Source organism: Macrobrachium nipponense, chromosome 11 (genome assembly GCF_015104395.2).
Source record: "Macrobrachium nipponense isolate FS-2020 chromosome 11, ASM1510439v2, whole genome shotgun sequence".
NCBI lineage: Eukaryota > Metazoa > Arthropoda > Malacostraca > Decapoda > Palaemonidae > Macrobrachium > Macrobrachium nipponense.
Genome location: NC_061087.1, coordinates 29165587 through 29180922, shown reverse-complemented (window position 1 = coordinate 29180922; position 15336 = coordinate 29165587). Strand labels below are relative to the sequence as shown.

Here is a 15336-nt window from a genome sequence, read left to right as displayed (position 1 = left end):
TCAAAGTTCTGGCTGAAGGCCGTAATCTGCAAATTCTTGAATGGCTACGGAGTCCTTGGCTCCAAATCTCTACATAGACAATTTAGCTCGTACTAGGGAATAGCAAATCATATTCATTAATGAAAATTCATAGTGTCTTCATTACTATAAGACGCGCTCTTTCCCCGCCAGGCATTTAAGAATTACGTCTTAACTCTGTCGCGTATTGGACAGCTTTCTGCTCAATGAATTGCCCGCGAGATCCCTCAGTCTTGCCCCAATTTAACGCAACACTTGTGAAGTTAAATGGCGGGGATTTCGAATGATCAGTTCAAAACTCCCGACACCTAATGTGAGAGAAAGATATAACTCTTTTTCAGGATAGACACCAGCCTAAAGGCAAACACACCATATCTCGATGCGACTTGAATTGTTTATGGAGGTTGAGGCATGGCTAAATTGAATTGTCTCACGGCATCTGGTTGAAAAGGTGGAACTGTACCACTGTCAGTTTTTGACAGCTATTACCGCTTCAGTGAAAATTATGAGGAAGAAATCAATAATTCCACAGAGGAAGGGAGATGAAAGTGTGTCCAAATAATTTTTTTTATATATATATATCTACATATTGGCATATATTATAAGGTTTATTTAATGTATATTTTCAGTGTTTGTACATGCATTTATCCGTTACCAAAATAAAAATAGAAATAAAATCAAAGCAAACGGCTCATGAGCTTGGTGGGATGTGATATATTTGAATCTCTCATCGTTTCTTTGTATCATTCAAAGTGGTTGCAATCTTTAGTATGGTACAGACTTATTTTATGTGTATCTGTGTTTTATGAAAATAGCCGTCCATTAACACAAGTCTCATGTGTTTATTTATGTACATACACACATTATATTATACTTTTTTTTACTGTAATTTTTATTATGGAATGAGGTTGTTGTTACTAAGGTAAGAATCAATCGAGTGCATGTGTAAATTATTTTTATACAAAACAGAGGCCACAGTATTAGACTATTTACTTGTACAGTGTTAGTCCTCACTGGAACATGTCAGTACAAAGTAAATGATACGCAAGATTAAAACTTTCATTTTCCTGAGTTTTTTGTTGTAAGGTATATGAGCTTTCATTTTATGGCCTTGAAAATTATTATTCAAAGCTATTGCAAGGTTCATGTAAACCTTGTAAACAAATTTTCAGGGCCTCTATAAGGGTTGTTTAATATCCTTGCAAAGTTTGTTTAAAGCAGTTAAAAGACAATTATGAGGCATTTATAAAGCCTATTTAAGGTTCTGTACAGGATTTTACAAAGTATGTTAAAAGTAGTTAACAGGTAATTATGAGGCCTTTATAAAGCCTATTTAAGGTTCTGTATGGGCTTTTTGAAAGTTTATACAATGGTATTTTGAAGCTCTTTCAAGGCTTTTATTAAGGTTTATTTCCAGCATATTTAAGGCTTGCACAAACCTGAAAGTGTACACGAAAACTGGTACTTTTTAGGTGTATAACAAGCACTTTTTAGGTTTGGGGCTTAAAGTTCGCAAGCTTGTAAAGTATGTTCGTCTGATTTCCTATGAACATTCATTTTCTTGGGGGGGGGCGGGGGGTTGTAATTTAGTCAGGTTGAATTAAGTATTCGTTAGCACTTCATGTAATTTAGTTATGATGTCAAATATTCCTAATTATTACGAATACCAATAAAGATTCTTCTTTTACATTTTCTCAGTGCTTCAGATCCTGATGTCTGGACCTATATGAATGAAGTAGATAAACATTCCAAGTGTGTGCGTACGTTTTTTTTTAAGTTGTCTCCTAGGCGACAGGTAATGTTAAAGCTAATCAATTCTTCATGTTTGAAAACATAACGTTTAAAGGTGCATGCGACAGCAGGAATTTGCTCCGCTGCTTAATGGCCTGTACTAAGTCAATCTAGTTGTCATTCAGTTCAGAAGCTGCCAACCATCTCCGGGAGAACCAGGACACCGCTACCTTAGCGGTAAGTAATCTTCAAGTTTACGCATTACTGCGGAGAAATGCCATACTATGTATTTACTCAAAATATAACTTATTATTCGTTCTCTCATTAAGGTAATTGTTAAATCGGCTATTCACTTTTATTCAAATAGACCTAGTTTTCCTCCTGCTGTGTGCAGGATGTTTTGTATTTTTTATTGCAATGTGTTTTCTCCTTTCTGTGATACATACCCATCACTATAGAGTCAGAATTCGTCAAATAATCAGCAGCTCAAGCATGAATTCATTATGAGCTATTTTCATCTATAAGATTTACGAGCAGGCAGAGACCCTATTTCATTTTATGTTAAAAAAAACATTTCTGGTGATAGAAGTTCACTCTCGACGTGGTTCGGAAGTCACTTAAAGCCTTTGTTCCCGTTGCTGAATAACCACTGGTTCCATGCAACGTAAAAACACCATACAAACAAACAAATTTGTTAAAAGGACCTGATTGTTCATCATAGTCTTTCAGAGATATTCATTGTTGACAATTGCAACCGAGTGTGTTTCATCCTACTTGGCTCCAAAGAAGCTGAACTGCAGGAATATATTGCTACTTCATTTCTTTGAATTTCTTCGTAGACAATTGACGATGAAAAGTTTTAAGAATGATTCGTTAAGGCTTTTACTGTCTATTTATTTATCTAATGATATATCACAAAGAGTTGATAAGAAATTAATTCTGTGGCACACGATGGTTTGAAGTTCCAATGCCAAATAGAACCAATGAGGCTAATGAAGGGACAGCGAAGCCACCGACTGACGCTTCGTGAAATATTTGTTAGATAATACACAGTAAAAGCCTTGACGAATCCTTAAAACTTTAATTGCCAATTGTCTACGACGAAATTCAAAGAAATGAAGTAGTACTATATAACATATTCGTGCAGTAGGTCTAGTCCAGTCCATTTACAGCTCAACCTCTTTGGAGCCAAGTTGGATGAAACATACTCGGCTTTAATTGTCAACAACGAATATCTCTGAAGACTATGAAGAAGAGTCAGGTCCTTTTAACATAAAGATGAATAGGACCACTACCCGCTCGTAAATCTCGTAGATGAAAATGATTCATAATGAATTCATGCTTGATCTGATTACTTGACCATTCTGGTTTAGTGCCATTTTGATGGCCACTTACTGCTCAAGGGGGGTGGCGGCGAATTCTTTAACCCTGTATTTCATTTTGCCAATATTATCCATTAATTCATTCGTACAAAACGCAAGCAGTGGCATGTGGACAGCATATACGCACCAAACCAGCCACACTATCCTCATCATCGCCTTTGTTGTGAATATCTCAATTCATTTATTTTTAAGCGTCGTGATACGATTTTGAATATGAATAAAATTCCAAGTTTCGTGAATTCATAAACGATTTTATTTTACTGTTTACAATTTTTTTTTTGTTTTTTTATTTTATATAAATCACATGGTAGCCAAAGACCCCATTCGATTTCATGCTCAACGTGTAGTACTAGGCCCCATTATTAGTCAAATAATGTGGCCACTTAAGCCAAGTCAATAGTTTTTTATCGCTTTGGTGAGAGTTTCAACATTATTCTCCTTTATAAAGGCTACTTTACTCCGACTCTTGAACTTTTGTGGTGCATAAGCTAACTAATACTGATATATGTATATATATTATATATATAATATTATATTATATATATATATATATATATATTATTATTATATATGATATATGTATATATATATGCATATATCAAATGAATAGTTAGTAAAATTTATCTTTAGCTTTTGTAAACTTTCTTTGGGTCACTATAAATTTAGATGGAGCTGTTTGATAAATTTGACATACAAAATGTAAGCAGAGTAATGTAACACACACACACACACACACACACTCACATATATATATATATATATATATATATATATATATATATATTATATATATATATATATATATATATATATATATATGTGTGTGTGTGTATAACTGAATCACAAAAGTTTGGAACGTGATAAAGGCATAAATAAAGGTATAAGACACGTGGCTTTTATAGGTATATATATATATATATATATATATATATATATATATATATATATATATATATATATATATATATAAGAAGTTCAGGAGGTCCATTGATACTTCACATGAAGGCCCAAGATTTATTATAAAACGTTTCGCACATCAACTTTGTGCATTTTCAGTCTGTTAAAAGAGAAATGCATATATTAAAAACTAAAAATAAGGATTCACAATAGTATACATGTTAAATTGTAATAAAAATATAAATAGTTCAAAAAGAGAAGAACCACTGAGGTACCAACCAACTAGAATGGAAGGAAAGCAAGGAATGATTTCTGAGAGGGCCAAGTCCAAGACGTTGACTATGCCAGATGTAGAGGTGAAGCCAAGGTGTTGTTATTCAGTGGGGGAACCAGTCTTTTAATAATTAACGATTCCAAGGTAGTTAGGTGGTCCGGGTCTTTAGTGTAACCTATTATCGAGAAGTGCTGTTTCGCTACATTTATTTTGCATTTGGCGGCATGATTCTTGATACTAGAAAATTCAGGATTACTAATTCTTTGACCTGTTCTATAACTGAAACCCATATGGCTACACTAAATCATCTGCAGTAATCTTCGAGTAGATCCCACGTAAGCTGCAGGGCATCCTGCGCATGTGAATTTATATACAACGTTGGATCTCATAAAGTCCTGCAGACGATCTTTGAAATTAAAAAATGAGCCAATTTTGCAAGGATTGTTTGAGATAAGTTTAATTTTGAGACAAGGAATTTCTTGTTCTATTATTTACGAGTCTGAAAGAAAACTTCGAGTTTGTTATATATGGAATCAACGCATACAACAGTTTCTTTGGGACATCCATTAGCGGAGGAGGTGGTTGGATATAGTTACCTACTAATGTCTTAGGGATAGGAGTTTTTTTGAAAAAAGGTTATTAAAAATTTCATTTCGTTAATAACCTTTTTTCAAAAAACTCCTTTCCCAAAGACATTGTACATAATTAATAAATTAGTCGGTAACTATATCCAACCACCTCCTCCGCTAATGGATGTCCCAAAGAAACTGATGTATGCTTTAATTATTAAAAGACTGGTTTCCTCATTGAATAACAACAACTCGGCTTCACCTCTACATCTGGCATAGTCAACGTCTTGGACCTGGCTCTCTCAGAAATCATTCCTTGCTTTCCTTCCATTCTCTTTGGTTGGTACCTCAGTGGTTCTTCTTCTCTTTTTTAACTATTTATATTTTTATTGCATATTAACATGAGTACTATTCGTGAATACTTATTTTTAGTTTTTAACAGGCTGAAGATGCATAAAGTTGATGTGCGAAACGTTTTATAATAAATCTTTGCCTTCATGTGAAGTATCAATGGACCTCCTGAACCTCTTATGTCTGCGCTCCTGTACCTTATATATATATATATATATATATATATATATATATATATATATTATATATATAATATATATATATATATATATATATGTAAGTGTTTACATAATAAAAAATAAAAATACGGAATGTTATTCCATATATATAAAAGACTAAAACTAAAGAGGTCAACCAGATTGCTTGCAGGAATGTGATCAGACTAGAGACGCTAAAGATGACGTATACAATAAAAGTAGGCTAAGATAACATGCCGTCACCTGTAGTCATTCAATTGTTTATAAACTTTAGTCCAAGCTTCCTGCTTGAGACAAACACCGTGACCTATAGCTCAAGCGGCCTACGTGATCTGTAGCGTGTCTCATTTTGATTGTATGTTCATATGTAACTATGTCATCTGATTGTATGCTCATATGTTCGAGCTACTGTTCTGTTCCTTTATGACGGGTGGGGGGGGGGTAACCGAGATGGTAGTAGAGCAGAATAGAGTTAGCTATCGTCATTAGAAGACTTGTACAATCATACCTGATCTTCATCATGTAAATTCAGAGAATATAAGTATTTTTGTACTTCGTGGTTTCTACTAGATCCTAACCTCATCACCGAATCATCATGAGTTTAACACATCGTCGCCATAACCAAGAAGATAATACCGACTTCGTAAGTGATCTACAAACCCCAAGACACTCCCATGAATATGGAAGTGCAATACCAACCGACTTAGCGTAAGATTATCGCAAGTCTAACATTACCTCATAGGGCGCCTTATTATACAAGGCAACGGCCCTAAAAGTGGTGGCAGCGACTGTACGCGCCTAAAAGTTGTGGCAGCATACCAGAAGAACTCTACAACTTCTCCGGAGAAAAACCAGAAAAATGAAGTATCATATAAAAACTCTTCAACGACGACGAAAGCAACAGATTCTTCAAGCAACTTAGTATCATCGTTTAGTGAATAACTTCAAGAAACAAACCCGACGTGTCCTTTTTCCTACGGCAACGCAAGAGCCTTCGTCCTCTCATTAAAGAATCATTCAAGAAAACATCGTTATTGAGCGTCGGCACTTCAAGAAACAAACCGAACGCGTCTGCAGCATCGGATCTACAAGGGCTCGAATCATCCAAAACATCGCGCCACGAGGAAACTCAAGCCAAAAAAGAAAAAATCAGGTCATCCGCTAAATAGAGAAGGAGGACCAAGGCCGTGTGTCGTTATCGGAACACCGTGACTTCCCACAAAAGCAAGCTAAGTACAATTTTTTATTCATTTATAGTAACTGAGTGTTTCCTTTGCAGGTCGAATTTCGTTATTCCTGTGGCTGAAGTTACGAGACATTCTTAATCTTCCTTTTTTTTACAGAAATTATCTACATCATTGAGATTTCGCTACTGCAAGTTTTTATCTTTGAGTGTCTGTTTCCAGAAGTTCTTCTGAAATATCATAATCATATACTATGTTAATTTTATCATTTTGGGTGATTATTAATCCTTTACGTAACAAATCATATTAAACAGTGAATATGCGTTTACGCAGTGGACGTCTGTATTTATACAGATGCATGGATAGGGTCGTTAGGCACCGTAGTGATAAGAAAACACACAAAAAACAAGTGGAACACCCGTACAAATCTAGATAAATTAGAGGTAACACTATTTCGGGTCATGACAATAAATGCTCCTTTGCAAAGTCCCGATCGCAGTTTTTGAGCCTTGCCGAGTTTTTTTTGAGTTTTTTATATAAAATATCGAACCTCAATGACTCAACTTAACTTTAAAAATATGGCTGGATTGCAAGGAATAACATGTCTGTAAAAAACTTTCATCAGGCTAAATGCGCTGACCAGGGATCCCTAACCCTATTTCAAATTTTAGCAAAGAATGAAGTAAACAACAGCAAGTACACGATAACGCAGTAGAGATAACTTATCTTAATAGTAATCGCTCAATTCTTTATAGTTCGTCATTCATACGTTCGTTGCTTTATATGTAACTAGCAGCAACATAATGCTAAAAACACTACAATACGTTGGCCGATGGTAATAAAGAGAAGGATCCTAATTATTACAAAAAGAAATAGGTAAACAGTAGCCCTTTTCAGAAACAAACAAATCGTGGCTTGAAGCACGTTGGTGTTACTGTGTCATCCAGTCAAGCGGTCAAGGTCTGTCAAAACTGCCGAAGTGTTCAAAGCATAGCAAATTCCACACAATAAGCGACTCTAGCAGAGTGGGGAAAAGCGATGTTGGATCATGCATGCCAATATCTTTTTGAATTAAAAAGGGAATTTTCGTATGAATAAACGGCCGTATCAAGTAAACAGAGCAGGTTCTAGTAATTTTAATACATAAGTTATTATAAGTAGTTGGTGGATTAAGCCCGACTGTACGCGCCGTAAAAATTAGAATATCTTGTTTTATTCCTTTAGTACACGTAATATCCTGTATTTACGGACTCACCGTCTGTTGTTCGAACTTCCCTAATGAGAAGTCCGGTATAAGCGAGCGCTTTACAGATACCTCTATAGTTATAAAAAACATTGATCTGTATCTAGTGTAATTGTAAGATCCATCTAGGGGTATACAAAAATCTTATCGTTACATCCTGTCAAAATAAGGCGTGTTTTATCAAAGGAAAATTCTATAAACCTTCAAAAACATATTAAAATCCGTTTGAACAAAAAAGAGACAGTTAATCAAATAATAACTTATAAAGAGGAACTATACATTTGTCTCATAAATCGTAACATTGTTCAAATGACCCAACAGAATTCTCCCACAACCGCAGTCTGCACGCAAAATCTCGAGAAGCATGCACCCTCGAATGTCTTAGTGCGTGTAAAAAGACTTTGCTGGGAAATGAAATTCTAATCCTTCCCGACACTGAAATATAACGATTTCCGCGAACAAAGCCCTATACACGGTTGACTCGCAGCAACAAGTTAGATCTAGTGATCCACAAACGTATACATATCGTGGATACGGAAGTTATAAATATCGCATTTTTTTTTATTGTTGCTAATTTTTAATCACGCCCAATCAGTCGTAGATGAATCTCTCTGATAATCTATCTAAAGTAATATCCGTAAAGTCATTCAGCCAGAGGTGATTCAGCAGAAATTTTTTTTTTATCTTTTATATCTGAATACCAGGAAGTTTCTCCACTAGCGAGTGATCTCTGGGGACGGATGTAATTTAACACAAAATACGGTCTAAGGACAAACATAAAGCTATATATGTACCTTCGTATAAACTCTCAATGAAATTTCAAAATAGAGATAAATGACGAAGTTGAAAAATGTTAGTAATAGGAGTCATTAGGAAATCAAATAGCCCATATAATTTTTCCCTCAAACGTTAGAATAAATTTTTCACCAGCTTGGACTTACTTAAAAGCTTTTACCAGACCCCATTACCTAAGTGATTGTACCTCATACACCGTTTTCAGCACACTCAGGGGACATTATCAATTTTTACGTATGCCTCCGGCTTACGTTGCGCCCCAATTACAATATAGTGTTTGGAGACTTTTAGGGGATACCCTACATGCTTATATGGTTGGTCTTCTAATCTTTTCTAAATACCTTAGAAGTACATTCACATAAACTAGAGCTAGTGCTACAGAGACAAAGACAAATAATCTCAGAGTAAAATATCTAAATGTGAGTTTTTAAAATTCCTTTAAAAACCCGACATGTTTATCTAGGTTTTATGTGTCTAGTCAAGGTCTTCAGTAGTCCATGGCAAGGCTGTCGGCAATTCATAACTTTTCGGTACCTATTAACGTAAAAGGGGGATACAGCACTTTGGCGCTGTAGTGGGTATTACAATCGTATGTAAATATGTAACTCTTCAATCATGACAGCTCCTTTAACAGATCTTACGAAGAAGGGCGTAGATTTATTATGGTCTGAAAAGCATAAACAGGCGTTCGATATCTTAAAAGCGGAATAATGCAGCTCACCTAACTTAAAAATCCCTGATTTAAATAAGGCATTTTTTTTATTGCAATAGACGCCTCAGACCAAGGGGTAAGAGGGGTACTACTTCAGTAATATGATAAACAGTTCTTTCCTATAGCTTTTTATTCACGTAAACTAAAGCCCTCTGAAAGTAAATATGCAGTAATAGGCAAGGAAGGGCTAGGTATCGTTAACTCACTAGTACATTTTAAGTTCATAATCTACGGCTATCCTGTTAAAGTTCTCACTGAGCATAAGTCACTTACCGAGTTTTTCAAAGGCTTTAATCACAGTCCAAAAGGAACTCGGTGACAAATGATCATTCAGGTCTTTGGAGCCAAGATAAGATATCTACCTGGGAAAGCAATTATCATAGCTGACGCATTATCCCGCAATCCCGCACCATACTGCAAAGAACCATTAATTGGACTAAAAGATATAGAAACATCCGTGCCTATTGTTAAAACCGTATCTAAACAAGAAAATTCCTTAACCCAAGAGATCGTGAGCATTGAATATCTGGGTTGGAGCGCAGAACTGTTACAAACTGAACAAAGCAAGAGTCAGCAGCAATAAGCAATATAATAAACACTTCGAACGGAAACAGGGTCAGCGGCTAAGCAAAAACAATAAACACTTCGAGCAGAAACCCTAAAGCAAAAGTATATTTAAAGTATGTGTATCAGAATAATGTAATCAAATGTAATATTATATGTAGGTCCATGACGAGGAAAACCCGAAGAAACACAGCAGATGACTAACGACCAGGTATAGTAAGTAATAATCTCTTTCATACCAATCGTCATAAACTGGTTGCATTCCGTCATCCAGGGTTCCCTATTATGTTACAGAAAGCCAAATCACTGTTTTACTGGCCTACGATGCTTACAGATATAAAAAGTACATAACTAATTGTAACACGTGTCATGAAAACAAGGGATACTCTAAGACACCTGTCAGTTTAGGGGCCTATCCTGTGCCAATCAATCCTTGAAAGAATATACGTATAAAGTTAACAGAATTACGAGTCTGAGCAGAGGGAATTTACTTAAAACACTTCTTAGTGTTAATAGTTCCTTGACATGTTATATAGAATTAATAATCACACTAAAAACAAACACCGCAATGATGTGCGCTAGGAATATTTATGAGTGCTAAATCAGTAAACATGGAATTCAACACATAATAATAATCTGACTCGGGTGGTGTAAATCAATAATCTCCTTAACTCGTGTGAATTCCTATCCATTAAGAAAACCAATAATATATTTTATCACCCAGTCAATCGGTTTGGTAGAATAACGGATAAATAAGAAAGTGTCAATGTCTTACGAGTTACAACTCGTGACATTGGATCCGAACTGGATTATAGCGGTTCTCGCGGTTTTAAATACCTTTATCATTCATATCTTGTATCTGTAGAAATGATACCGCAAGTAGCCGCTAGAACACTTTTCCACATATTCAAGCCAACCATTAATTTATCAAATATATATAAAAAAAATATATAAATAAATAAATATAAAAAATAAAATAAATATGGATACAAGTGGAGTCAATATAATACACTCCGTAAGAAGTCGGAAGGGTTACAAATTATAATAAAAAGGAGTCACGATAAAATCAATAAGCAAAACGTAACCATAGGTTAATTAAATATCCCAAATATATATGCGTAAAGATTTGAACTCTAACTTAACGCTTTAGTAATGACAAATAAGCTAAAAGTTCAAACACACATCAAAACCTACTGACATATTGTCTGTCCCGGTGATTTATATTCGTAGTCAACGAAAAAAAAAAAATAATAATGAATAAATAAAATAATATAAAATAAAAGATTTTAAAGTCAGGAAGTCTAGAAGTGAAAATGTTATCTATGGAATAATCCTATATGAATCTTATACAGGGCTAATAATATATATAGAATTTGTATGGAAACCTTTTTCATTAGTTTGAATAAGGAATATTTAATTTAACATAATTACAATTATGCAGATTTCCAACCATGAAACTAATATATTGTTAAGTTTTGGTACTGTTTTTTTTCAGACATTCTTTTCGTGTGGGTCGACTATTAAAAAACAAAAAACAAAAAAAAATTTATACTAAGTCGTTTCTTTTACAGCAAGTAACGTAACGCTTAAGCTGGTGACGACGTCATCAGTCTAGAAGATGCCTGTCGCGTTTGCCGACTAATCATTGTTCTTTATAACCTCAATAAACCGCTTGCGAAGCAGATTGACTGGAGAGAGGAATGCTTAGCTCATGAACTTCACATGTGGTTCATGGGTCATGATGACATGACATGCCATAACCTATTCTTATCCATGTGTGCAATGCAATTAAGGATTGCAATCGTTTTAAAATGAATAAACAAAATAAGCAAATAGAATTTTTATAACATCAAAATGAATTAATTTTTTCTGAACCTCATAGACAATTACAGTCAATAATTCAGCTTAAGACATTGGTATAAACGGACATTTAGAAGTATCAAGTCATGGATATGAAAAATTTACTTGCAACATTAGCTTATTGCAATCCAAGTAAATCACATTCATGCGAAAATGTCACATTTTCTCGAAAAAACCCAAAGTTTATATAGAAATTAGTTACATAGTGGGTTCTTTCGTTGCATCTCTAGCCTATTAATAAAGTTTAAAAATTAACCTCAGAGGATGCGCGCGAGAAAATTGAATATGAAACTTTTGTTAGGGCACATAGGATCAGATTTTATCACAACTTAATTTCTGTTAGCATAGAGAAATACAGAATCATGATTAATATTCTCTTTGACTCTTATGTTGCCTGGAAATCTACAAATAGCTTCCGTTTGAAACTTGCTTTGTTTAGTAAACCGTTACTACCAGTAATATCGAATTTTCTTTGGGATTCGTAATGATATCTGTTTATTTTTTTTTTATAATTATGGATATTTGACAGTCCTCATAGACCTGGATAGGTTCACTCATTGATTAATGCCATGGATAAAAAAGTTTGTACAGCTGACTCCTTTGAATTCCATAAAAAATCAGCGAATTCATGTGGGTTAAGTCTGGTCTTAATGGCTCTCTCCCCTCCCCTGTATTTGGATGTCGTCTGAATTTACTTTGCCCTTGTGACAAATATAATTTCACTTGCAGGCTGATTAATGGAACCTGGTTACAGTATCCTGCAGTACGAGAGTTTCACATCGCAACTTCAAAAAATCGTTCGTCGCTGCGGACGACGGCAGTCGAGTAACAACATCCTACAATGTGAAAGGAATAAGCACCATCATGGACATCTTCGACCGACACCCGTATCCCGTCGTTAATCTCGTTTTAATGCGGAACGCTCCGGCGGCTGTCGGAAATCGACTACAAAAGGGACATACTTCCGACAATTACGACCCAAAGGATATTCAACTCTACTTTGCTGGCGAAGGACTCGTGCTAGGGATGATTTTATTCATCACGAACGTAATCGTGTGGCTTAGGATGCAGAGAATAAGTATGAGGCCGAAATAGAACGTTTGGACCCCGCCAGACAATTTTCCCCTTGTTTTAACCAATTGAAATTGGCCATTTTCATTTGGCTATAGGTGGTTGTCTGGAACTGTGTAATGGACGAAAAGTTGTTCGAACGCTAGTTAAATGTGAAGTAGTATAACCCATCGGTCATGTTATCCGATATGTATTATAAAGTATCATGGTTATCCTTATATATAAATGATCTAAATAAGTTCGAAATATAATCTTTGCCGTTGGTACGCAATATGGAAATCTATTATATTAAAATGATCATAAATAACAGAATCTAAAATATATCTTTGCGTGTACGCAATAGGAATCTATTTAAAGTGCACATATATTAATCATAATTATATTGAATCCATATACATATGTATAAACAAATCAGGTAGCCTATAATCAATCTGTTACCTTTTATCTTACCAATATCTGCAGTTATATATGAGCTAGTATATGGATTAATGAATCAGATATATAACAGTTAGCATAAAAATCAACGAATCAATCAGCACAAACATTAATAATTTTTATCAATTCATATATGAAATTTTTATCAGTTAAAATATGATTTTTATCATGTTTCTATGCAATTATCAGAATACATTATTATTTTCTGTAGCATATGTATCTTAATGAGATGAAGTGAAAAACTGTATCAGCAATATATCACGTGATCACAATTATTTACAAATATCATATGCAATATTATGTCTAATATTTTATTACTTGAATCTGTTTTTGTGTACACCATGAATTTTTTTTTTTACTTATAAGTACTTTCTATTTCACATAGTGTCTGTATCACACTCCTATAAGTCAAATGCAAGTCAAGCTTGAGTAATATTCAGTGGTTGGTTTGGTAGCTGACCGAGCTAATGTAAGTGTTTTACATATAAAATATGGAATGTTATTCCATATATATAAAAGACTAAAACTAAAGAGGTCAACCAGATTGCTTGCAGGAATGTGATCAGACTAGAGACGCTAAAGATGACGTATACAATAAAAGTAGCTAAGATAACATGCCGTCACCTGTAGTCATTCAATTGTTTATAAACTTTAGTCCAAGCTTCCTGCTTGAGACAAACACCGTGACCTATAGCTCAAGCGGCCTACGTGATCTGTAGCGTGTCTCATTTTGATTGTATGTTCGTATGTAACTATGTCATCTGATTGTATGTTCATATGTTCGAGCTACTGTCTGTTCCTGTATGACTGGTAACCGAGATGGTAGTAGAGCAGAATAGAGTTAGCTATCGTCATTAGAAGACCTGTACCTCTTTACCTAAGCTTTATCATGTAGAGAGAATAGAATTAGCCATCATCATTGGCAGAAGCGATCAAGCTATCGTCATTAGAAGACTTGTACAATCATACCTGATCTTCACCATGTAAATTCAGAGAATATAAGTATTTTTTGTACTTCGTGGTTTCTACTAGATCCTAACCTCATCACCGAATCATCATGAGTTTTAACACATCGTCGTCATAACCAAGAAGATAATACCGACTTCGTAAGTGATCTACAAACCCAAGACACTCCATGAATATTGAAGTGCAATACCAACCGCCTCCGCCTTAGCGTAAGATTATCGCAAGTCTAACATTACCTCATAGGGCGCCTTATTATACAAGGCAACGGCCCTAAAATATATTATATATATATTATATATATATATATAATATATATATATATATATATATATATATATAGACGCAGGTTGCAAGAACACCACCATGATGAAGAAAGAGACAAAATCCTACTGCTATTTGTTAATCTTTAGTTTCCATAACATTTTGTAATGTAGGCATGCAATAGTAAAATTCAGTAGAGCATGAAGTACTTATATGAGTAACTATCAGTGAGTTTGATTTGAATTGCCTTCTTCAAAGTCTGTTCTCCTCCCTTTCGCTATGGTGAAGGTGATAGACGCGAATAATAAGTTCAAGGCTGGTTCAGGCGCACGTTGACAAAAAGAAAAATATAAATAAATAAACACGTTTGCTGATCGTCTATTAAGAAATCAGGCAGTACATTTGCTTATCGTTTTATTTTACTTTTTCCTTAGTTGCCATATGTATATATATATATATATATATATATATATATATATATATATATATATATATATATTTTATATATTATTCAAAATTCCACCTCGTCTCCTCCCAGGAAATAAACTTACATTTGTTGCGATGTGTACTTACGTACGGGTTTCCTTTTATTCTCTTTCTCTTTCTCTCTTCTTTTCTCTTTTATTATTAGTCAGTCTTGTTGGTATTATTTGAGAAGGTTATTTGTTATATGGGCTAACCTTCATTTATTGCTGGCGGTTGAGTTTTTCTTTTCTTAGGAACATTGTAGATTAATTTCCTTTCATTTTCCAGTCTCTCAGGAGGTTTTGGCATGGATACTTATCCTTAGATTCTTGGCAAGTTAAACACCACTTAGTTTATCTTA

The 15336-nt window shown here is 34.5% G+C and overlaps 1 protein-coding gene across 1 annotated transcript in view; it reads left to right on the top strand.

The window, feature by feature from the left end:
- The first annotated feature begins 1883 nt into the window (after positions 1 to 1883).
- Positions 1884 to 15336, top strand: part of LOC135201063 (heat shock protein 30D-like) — a 108505-nt gene continuing 95052 nt past the window's right edge. Inside the window, exon 1 of the mRNA XM_064229969.1 lies at positions 1884 to 1986. The gene's annotated coding sequence lies outside the window, so the exon portion shown is untranslated. The remainder of the gene's footprint in view (positions 1987 to 15336) is intronic.